Consider the following 10,475-nt stretch of genomic DNA (forward strand, 5'->3'; position numbering starts at 1 on the left):
TATATACCCAGTAATGGGATTGCTGGGTCAAATGGTAATTCTAGCTCTAGATCCTTGAGGAATCACCACACTGTCTTCCACAATAGTTGAACCAATTTACACTCTTTTGTGGGTATGTTTTAAACAAAAGCTTCCTGTACAATTTTCACATCCAGCCAGTTTTGAGGAGCCATTAACATGGTAATCTTTCTCCAGCATCAAAGCTCTTGGGTCTTTTTGATTTCCAATTCACTGGGTGCTGAGTCTATACTTACCCAGTAGCTTTCTCCTTTTATATTTGCTTCACCTGGATATTTTTCCTATAGGAAGCATACGCTGTCTTCAAAGAAAGGAATCTATTATGCTTAGCAGTTCCATTTCTCATGTATCAATAAACTGGCATTCTGATTTTATTTTAAAAATAAAGTCCAGGATGGGCGAAGTGCTCACAGCTGTAATCCCAGCACTTTGGGAGGCCAAGGCAGGCAGATCACTTGAGGTCAGGAGTTCAAGACCAGCCTGGCCAACATGGTAAAAACTCATCTCTACTAAAAATACAAAAATTAGCCCAGCATGGTGACATGTTCCTGTGGTCCTAGTTACTTGGGAGGCTGAGGTAGGAGGATCCACTTGAGCCCAGGATGTTGAGGCTGCAGTGAGCTGGGTGACAAAGACAAGAAAGAAGGGAAGGGAAGATAGAAAAGAAAGGAAGGGAAGGAAGGGAGAAGGGAAGGGGGAATGGAAGGGAGAAGGGAAAGTAGGAAAGGAAGGGAGAAGGAAAAAAAAGGAAACCAGAGGCCCTTACAGACCACAGCTACCTATGTGGATCTCACACCTACTACAATGAAAGCAACTAGGGGATTTTAAGCAGAAGGATATGACCTGAATTCCTTTAACTTTTTAAAATTTTGTTTCATGCTCCTCAGGAGTGTGAATTCCTTTTTTTTGGACATCACTGGTTTTGTGTGAAAAATGGGCTATGGCAGGGAGGCGCAAGAATTGGAACGGAAAAGTAGCAGTACAGGCCTTTAACCAGCAGCTGGCACAGAGAAGGCACTTGGGTATTTCTGCACTGCTTTAACACAGGGAAATCATGATATACTTGTTTCGCCTCCTAACATATTTCAGAGGAGTTCAAGGAAGAGACTCTGGGTGTTAGCAAAGTTCCATCTAGAAGTCACTTCCTTTGAACAACACACACAATTTTGCATTGTCCACAGTACCACTGGTTCCAATCAAGAAATATTAGAATAAGAACATAAAAAGAACACACCAGGGAACCAGCAGACCAGGCTTCTGGAACCATCCCTGCCATCAATGAGCCACGTGACCTGAGGTACAGCTCTGGACTTCCGGGAGGGGAGCCTGAGCTACAATTTCCAAGGTCCCTACAAGCTCTTAAATTACACAATTCTGTAAGTGTAACAAAAGTGGTTTCCTTATCTGGGTGGCAAAATGGGCTGATGACTCAGGGTGAGGTTTTTTGTTACTGTTTTTCAACCTCCCAGAGAAGCTCTAGTGAAGCTAGAATCAGGGTGTTAATAAAGAAACTGTCCCTTTTTATCATTTCCTTTCCAGGGTATGGTGGTCAGCCAGAAATCTGGGAAGTAGACATTCCCGGCAGCTGAGAGCTTATCGTGCAGAGACTGAGAGCCCAAGTCCCTGTGTAACCCTTCAGGTACATGTTCTCTGTGGTCCCTCACGCATGTGGCTTCTGCTCACGTGGAAGCACGCAATAGACAGGCCTCTCACTTCCTCCTGCTGGTAGGCTGTTCCGAGAGGGTCCACTCCTCTCTTATGGCCAACCTGGCACCTCCACGGGAACCCCATTTCGCATGATGCCTGGGGGCAGTGGTTCTCAGCCTCAACTGCAACTGCCCATCAGAAGCCCGTGTGGAGACAATCAATAAATAAATAAATAAATAAATAAATAAATAAATAAATAACAGGCTGAGCCCTACCCCATATTTACTGACTTAGAATTGGGGTGAGGGAGAGGTTAGAAAGACAACAGTGGTAGAGTTAGGCTTAGTTTTACATGATGGAGAGAACGTGTAACTTGGGAAACTGCAAGCCAAAGAGGTTTGTCTAATGCAGGGTTTCTTAGCCTCGGCACTGTTGACATTTTAGGCAGGATAATCCTTTGTTGGGGGCTGTCCTGTGTACTGAGAATGTTTTGCGGCATCCCTGGCCTCCACCCACTAAATGCCAGGAGTAACTCCCCAGTTGTGACAGTCAAAAATGTCTCCAGGCATTGCTAAATGTCCCATGTGGGGTGGGGCAGGGGAGAAAATCAACCCCAACTGAGAGATACTGGTGTGATATCACATAGTTAATAATCAGGAATATGGAGACTAAAAACCGACCTACTGATTCCTGACTGTGTTGATTCTTCCACATTCAAGCAGGACCTCCGGGAACACAGGAATGAGCCACCGCCTGAGGAAATATCACAACCCACTTCACTACACAGCCCTCTGTGCCTAGGGCAGACGTGGGGCCTGGGACAGCTGACCTTGTCCCTAACGAGAAAAGTCACATTAGGTCTCTAGTATTTGACTGTGAGGACAATGCCTTATCTTTTCAAGGACCGCTAGACCTCTTCACTCATTCTTGGAGTTGTTTCCTTGTAATGATGAGATTTATTATGAAAATCACTATTTTCATAATGATTTCTTAGCAAGAAACAAAGAAATCCTGACCACAATCATAGGTTACATTTTAAAACTCTTTGGTATTGCAAATGAACATTTAAGCCATGACCTATTTCTGTATGTTTCATTTCCCCTCTTATTAGGGCTAGTACAGCAAGAATAAAAGTATCCTATTATCGTGTTTAACTAGCTGATTTAGACCTTGTCTTTGGTTTTAAAGATACAAATACACAGCAGATTAGTATTCAGCCATACCCTGATAGGACCTGACCAGCCTCCCATGAAGTTGGGATCAGGCCAAGGTAGATAAACTGTAGCAAATAAGGATGAACAGGGTTTTCAGTCTCTTGGCAACCAATTTTATTATTATGCTTTGACCTGGCAGCTGGTAAGACTTTATATGAATTAACCAACGAGACTATGAAAAAACAAGATTAGTGGTTCTGAAATATGGTATTCAAATAGCAGTTACAGAAAGCATGTTCACTTTCAAGGCTGCTTTCTTTTAAAGAGGTACAAATAATTGTAATAAAAAATAATAAAATATTGTTTAAAAAGAACAGATCTCTAGTAAGCAAGTCACATATACCTGTCTATCTACCTTGGTCCTTGTCATATGTATATCTTCCATATTTATTCTACCAAAATAAAAAGGGGTGAGGAGTTTTGTGGGAATAGGCCACTTAAAGCAAGCAGGCTTCCCATAAGACAACACTTAGTTGTTGTGGAATTATACTCAGTAAGACCACCTTAATCAAAGCACCTTACAATAAATACTCAAGAGGGTCAAAAGTGTTAACAAAACCATAAACAAAATAAAAATAGGCCGGGCGCGGGGGCTCACGCCTGTAATCCCAGCACTTTGGGAGGCCGAGGCTGGCAGATCACAAGGTCAGGAGACGGAGACCATCCTGGCTAACGGGGTGAAACCCCGTCTCTATTTAAAAAATACAAAAAACTAGCCGGGCGAGGTGGCGGGTGCCTGTAGTCCCAGCTACTCGGGAGGCTGAGGCAGGAGAATGGCGTAGACCCGGGAGGCGGAGCTTGCAGTGAGCTGAGATCCGGCCACTGCACTCCAGCCTAGGCAACAGAGCGAGACTCCGTCTCAAAAAAAAACAGAAAATACAAAAAAATTAGTCCAGCATGGTGGCAGGCGCCTGTGGTCCCAGCTACTCAAGAAGCCGAGGCAGGAGAATGGCGTGAACCCGGGAGGCGGAGCTTGCAGTGAGCCGAGATCCCGTGCCACTGCACTCCAGCCTGGGCGACAGAGCCAGACTCCATCTCAAAAAATAAAAATTAAAAAAAAATACATTGAACTACAGGCTTTCTGGCATAACAGCAGGGAAGAGAACCACGTGGGGCTTTCAACAGTCATGCAGCCCTCAGAGAAAAGTCGAGGTGTCTCATGAGAATGGCTTTGGCTGCCACATGTTGGATCTGGGGACTGAAGGACAGTATGATAATGAGGTGATCTTGAGTGGATGGCTACAGATGTGATTAAAGGTCAACATGAAAACATAAGCAATTTTTTCATGACCTCTTAAGGGATGGGATTATGCAGCAGAACCACCACTGGTCCCAGAGTCCCATGTCTAGCTCTGCCACTAACTCTATGTGACTTTGACAAAGTGACTTAACCTCTCTGGAGTAAATTCCCTTAACTATAAAAGACTAGAGAAAAATGAAATGTTCTCTAACTTCCTTCTAATTCTAATACTCCCTGGGTTTACAAATCCTCTCTTTTGGATACATGCACAATCACTAAAAGTCAGCCATGGCTCAATCATTCTTTGGACATTTTCACAATCGATGCAATTCCTATGCATAAACATAACCTCCAACTAGCGCTGCCAGACACAAAACAAGACACCCAGTTAAATATGCATTTTGGATAAAGAACAATTTTTTAGTAAAAGCATGTCCCAAATAATGCATAAGATATAGGAAACAATTATTCAGTGTTTATCTGCAATATTTAACTTTTTTTAGTTTGCTAAATCTGGCACCCCACCTCCATCCCCACATTAGAATCAAAACTCTAACTCCATACACATGGGAGGTTGGCTGACTAAAGCACTACATGGTAAACTTCTGTTTAAGGGCAACATATACAGAGGAAAAACAAACAAACAAAAAACAGGAAAGGAGGAACAAAACTTTCAGCATTCCTCTTGAGTAAGAGAGGCATCTAATTTTACTTGACACTAAATCAAATATGAGTGTTACTAGACCTCAATCATACAAGTACCTGCACAACCAGAGTGTCCAAACAGAGCTGAATGCTCTCTACTCCACACACCTTACCCTGTGAACACAGGTAAATGACAGACCCCTTATTTCTGCCTCCAGCTCAGGGCTCCTGTCTGCACTTAGCTTAAGGGAAACCAAATCATAAACTCAAACTTCCTGACCAAGAAGCAGGAGAACAAATACAGTCCAAGCAAAATCTGCATGCGGCATAAAAAGTGAAGGCTATAGAAAGGAAAAATTACTGTCTTCAAGAACCAATCTTGTTTTAGCAATTTCCCTTCGCAGGGGCCTGGCCAACATGGTGAACCCCCATTTCTACTGAATAAATAAATAAGAAATGAATTTCCATTTTCTTAAATTTCCAAAAAACTTCACTCTTTCTAAATCAGCACAAGAGGACAACACCCTGGAGATAGGCACTGAATGGCCCTGCCCAGTTTGCCCAGGATACAGACAGAGGGTTCCGGTCTGCCACCGTGGAAAGGACCGACAGCCTCACCTTTCTACTTATTTGAACTTCCCCTTTTTAAGGAAGATAAGACTATTATTTTGGGGAAAGTAGGACAGAAGATGAGAGACTTAGGAGATGCTGGTGTATCTATAGACATTGCTTCTCTTAGAAAAAAAAATGGATAGAATAGTAGGAAAGAAACAGCAGAACACTCTACAGACATACCAGCCTGAATGCACCTGTTCTCCTCTGATCTTGGAAGCTAAGCAGGGTTGGGCCTGGTTAGTACTTGGATGAGAGAAATGGCAGAATGATCCCTATTGCTCCGTCTTCCGTTCCCTTTTTCGTTAGTTCAGCACCTATCTTTTTGAGCGCTTAATATATGTCAGAAACCATTCTATGTGCTGTGGACATCACAGTGAGCAAGGCAGATTCCTGGCCATCATGGAGCTTGTCTTCTATCAGTGAAAGACAAATATCGTGTGTACGTGCTGGTTTGTGTATGACAGTATTATAAATACTCTAAAGAAAACAAGGCAAGGTAAGGGGGCAGAAAATGATGGGATGGGTGAGGGATACTATTTTAGATGCGGTGGTCAAAGAAGGCCTCTCTAGAAAAATGACTTTTCACCTGAGTGAAATAAATAAGAAAGCCACACAGATATCTGAGGGGAAGAGCATTCCAGGCAGAGGAAACAAGGGCAAAGGTCCTGAGGTATGGCTGCAGCAGAAGTCAGCAAAGGAAAGAGTGAGAGCAGATGAAGCCACACTCCATGCAAGGGCTGTAGAGACCATGGTGAGGACTCTGTCTCTTCTGAGATAAAAAGCCATTGGAGAGTTTCAAGCAGAGTGACATAATAGACCCTGGCTGCTGCCTTAAGAATAGAGTGTGCAGCAGTAAGGGTGGAAGCAGGGAAGTCCTTTAGGAGGCTTTTGCAGTAATCCAGGACACAGTGATGATAGGAACTTGGTGGAAGCAGCAGAAGTGGTGGAAAATGCTTATCATCCTAGATGTATTCTTTTTGTTTGCTTGTTTGTTTGTTTGTTTTGAGATGGAGTCTCAGTCACCCAGACTGGGGTGCAATGGTGCGATCTTGGCTCACTGCAACCTCCGCCTCCCAGGTTCAAGTGATTCTCCTGCCTCAGCCTCCCAGGTAGCTGGGATTACAGGCACCCATGACCATGCCCGGCTAATTTTTGTATTTTTAGTAGAGATGGGGTTTCACCATGTTGCCAGCCTGGTCTTGAACTCCTGACCTCAGATGATCCACCTGTCTTAGCCTCCCAAAGTGCTGGGATTACAGGCGTGAGCCACTGCGCCTGGTCAGATGTATTCTTAAAGTAGAATCAGTGAGATTTGCTGAGGAATTTTTTTTTTTCTTTTGAGATGGAGTCTTACTAGGTTGCCCAGGCTGGAGTGCAGTGGTACCATCTTGGCTCACCGCAACCTCTGCCTCCTTGGTTCAAGCGATTCTCCTGCCTCAGCCTCCTGCCTCAGCCTCCCAAGTAGCTGGGACTACAGGCATGTACCACCATGCCCAGCTAATTTTTTGTATTTTAGTAGAGATGGGATTTCACTGTGTTAGCCAGGATGGTCTTGATCTCCTGACCTTGTGATCCGTCCACCTGTCTCCCAAAGTGCTGGGATTACAGGCGTGAGCCACCACACTCAGCCTGCTGAGGAATATAATGTGGGTTATAAGAGAAAGAATCAAGAATGATTTCAGGATGTTTGGTGTGAGCATCTGGAAGAGTGAAGTTGCCATTCACTAAGATGGAGAAGACTAGGGGAAAAGCAGCTTTGGGAGAGAAAACTCAAAAGTGTGGCTCCTAGAGATTGTTGTTCACTTCAAAACCCTTACATCTATTCTAGAACCAAAACAACAGAAATTGAGAAGCTGACTTTAAATTTCATATGAAAGGCCAGGCACGGTGGCTCATGCCTGTGATCGCAGCACTTTGGGAGGCTGAGGCAGACAGATCACCTGAGATCGGGAGTCCGAGACCAGCCTGACCAAAATGGAGAAACCCTGTCTCTACTAAAAATACAAAATTAGCTGGGCATGGTGGCACATGCCTGTAATCCCAGCTACTCAGGAGGCTGAGGCAGGAGAATCACTTGAACCTGGGAGGCGGAGGTTGCAGTGAGCCGAGATCGTGCCATTGCACTCCAACCTGAGAAATAATAGCAAAACGCCGTCTCAAAAAAAAAAAAAAAATTCATATGGAAATTCAGGGAACTGGACAGTCAAAACATCTTGAAAAAGAACAAGGCTGAAGGACTCACATATCCTGATTTCAAAACACTATGTAGCTACAATAATCAAGGTAGTATGATACTAGCTTGAGGACAGACATACAGATCAATGGAATAAAATTGACAGTTCAGAAAGAAACCTTTACATTCATGGTCAATTTATCTCAACAGAGGTGCCAAAACCATTCAAAGAGGAACAGTCTTTTAAACAAATGGTGCTGAAAGAACTGGATATCCACACACAAAGGTTGAAGTTAGACCTCCTACCTCACACCATATTTAAAAATTAACTTAAAATGGATCAAAGAATGAAATGTAAGAGGTAAAACTATAAAACTTTTAGAAGAAAACATAAGTATAAATCTTCATGACCTTGAATTTGACAATGTTTTCTTAAATTTGACATCAAAAGCACAAACAACAAAAGGAAAAACAGGCTGGGTGTGGTGGCTCCAGCCTACAATCCCAGCACTTTGGGCTGATGCAGATTGATCACTTGAGGTCAGGAGTTCGAGACCAGCCTAGCAAAACCCTATCTCTACTAAAAATACAAAAATTAGCCAAGCATGGTGGCGCATGCCTGTAATCCCAGCTACTCTAGAGTCTGAAGCAAAAGAATCACTTCAATCCAGGAAGCAGAGGTTGTTGTGAGCCAAGATCATGCCACTGCAGTCCAACCTGGGTGACAGAGTCAGACTCTGTCTCAAAAAAAAAAAAGGAAAAATAGATTAAATATACTTCAATGAAATTAAAAATCAAAGCAGGTCATAGAAATTAAGGAAGGAGGGAAAAAAGCGAGGGAGGGAGGAAGAGAGAAGGGTACAAAGGAAGAAAAAAGTAGGAATGAAAACATAAAACAACATAAACCAACATCAAATACAGAAAATAATGATCCTCAGTCAAGTTCCTTCGGCATTATGTTAACCTTTCTTCACTTCTAACCATCTGCAGAAACTGTTTTCCAGGTTGTATTTTCCCTCTAAAGCAAGTTTTTAAGAAGGCCGGGAAAAAAAAAAAAAAAAGTAACAAGAACAGTGAGTGGAGAATCAACAAATTTAATTAGCAATGATTAGAGAAAACGTACATAGCGCAACTCTATAATCCCTCTGCCCCCAACTCCAACATCTGACTGATCAACCAACCATAAAAAGTGATAATCCATCCGGAAGGAAAGAACAGCTGTTAGCTGCAGGGGTAAGGAAGAGGACCCAGTGGCAGAAGACCCTGAGGCCATGTAGGCCCAGGTGGCCAGCAGGAGCTAAAAGGCTGGGAAGGCTCCTCAGTCCAGGGCTCACAAAATTCGCTTCGCTTCAGGCCTGCCTTTGCTGAGCTGGTGATCTACTGGGACAGAGACAGGCTTTGGCAATAGTTACTAAAGCCTGTCATCACATCAGCCCACCACCAGTCCCGACGGCAGGGCCTGGCCGCCAGGTAGAGTTTGCTGTCTAACTGACAGGAGAAGGGAGAGCCCCTCCCTCGCAGCCAGTCTGCAGTCCAGACCCTCACCAACGAGAGGGCAACCGGGTTAAACAGTTAAACTGAAAGCTAAAGAGGAAGGAATGAACTGGGGGGCGTGCGGGAGGTCGGGGACTTTCCTCCTTTCCCTCCAGGAAAGTTTCCTACCCCTGATGGGCACCCTCGCACCTGGATGCAACCCGGAGGCGACCTGAGACCCTGGCCGGACCCGGGACCGCACCTGACCAGCACCAGGCGGTTGTCATCACTGGGGTCTGCACTGAGGGCCTTGGAGAGAAGCCACTTTTCCGGGGGGCTCGGGTGCCAGGAGGCGAGGAGAAAGGGCGGCGCAGCCTCCGACCCCAGCCCCAGGACGGCCCCACGGGGACGCCTCGCTCGGTCCTCCCGGAGGGACCGAACCCGCCGCGAGCCTCCCGCTCCTCAGGCCCCTCACCTGGCTCGCCCCGCAGTCCTGTCCCCGCCCGGCTCGAGTCCCCGCGCGCCGCGTCCACCCGCCGCTGGCCTTTTTTGGGTTCTTGGCGGGTATTTTCCGCCTGGCCCCACATCACTTCCCGTAAAGGAGAGCGAGGTGGGGCGGGACCTCCTCTCCTCCACCTCCCGCCTCCTCCTGTCACCTCGGGAGCGGCCCCTGCCCGGTTGGCGGGGGTTGAGGGACTGTCGCGCTCTTCCCCGCCGCCGCGCCTCCGAGGGGTCCTCTGTGAGCCCCGAAAAGGCCCTGCTGGCCTCCTTTGTCCCAACACTAGTTTCCACTGCCCCGTTCTGGAAGGTGCTAGAAGATAAAGGGGTGTTTTCGTTTTGAGACACGGGGGTGACATTTACAAAGTGCACCAAGAACCAGTATGCGGCGAGGTGTCCTTTGGGGACTCTGCCCTATTCACCTCCCCCAAAAGCCATGTTCTAAAGGTGTTTTCCAGGGCATCAGATCGCGGTCGCCACCGTAGCAGCCGGAGGTGCCGGGCGAATGCACGCCGGCCCCGCCCGGGGTTCCCGAGTCCTCGCGGCTCCTGAGGCGGCTTCCCGGGCCCGGCCCTGCCGCCGGCTTCCCACCCCTGCGGCTCCTGGCTCAGGTCGGCCTGGACACGGCCTTTCCGGGGCAAGGGAAAGTCTGGGATTCCTGGAAATAACATGGGAGAAAAATAAGTAAAAATTTTCGCAGGAAAAACATCAATGTAATTCTGAGAGGAAATGGCAAACGGAGTCTCTGCTCACACTGTCTAATTCAAGAATATAAAACCACTGTAAATTTCTAAGAGTGTTAGAGCAATGAGTTTAAAAAGAAGGAAACTACAGTATGTTAAGGAACCGCCTCTGTCGGAAGAAACCTGCGTGCTTTTGCTGCCACCCAGTGGCTCTCTTTTCCCAGCGCCGACGGTGTTGCTCGGGCCTGCGGGATCGTGAACCTGGGACT

The 10,475-nt window shown here is 46.0% G+C and overlaps 1 protein-coding gene across 3 annotated transcripts in view; it reads right to left on the reverse strand.

The window, feature by feature from the left end:
* Positions 1-9,828, reverse strand: part of RAB27A (RAB27A, member RAS oncogene family) — a 90,917-nt gene extending 81,089 nt beyond the window's left edge. For 2 of the 3 annotated variants that reach the window (XM_077937792.1, XM_077937791.1), the window contains exon 1: positions 9,501-9,828. The gene's annotated coding sequence lies outside the window, so the exon portion shown is untranslated. 3 annotated transcript variants of the gene reach the window in all.
* Between the last annotated feature and the right edge of the window lie 647 nt (positions 9,829-10,475).

The sequence above is a fragment of the Macaca mulatta genome, chromosome 7 (assembly GCF_049350105.2).
Source record: "Macaca mulatta isolate MMU2019108-1 chromosome 7, T2T-MMU8v2.0, whole genome shotgun sequence".
NCBI lineage: Eukaryota > Metazoa > Chordata > Mammalia > Primates > Cercopithecidae > Macaca > Macaca mulatta.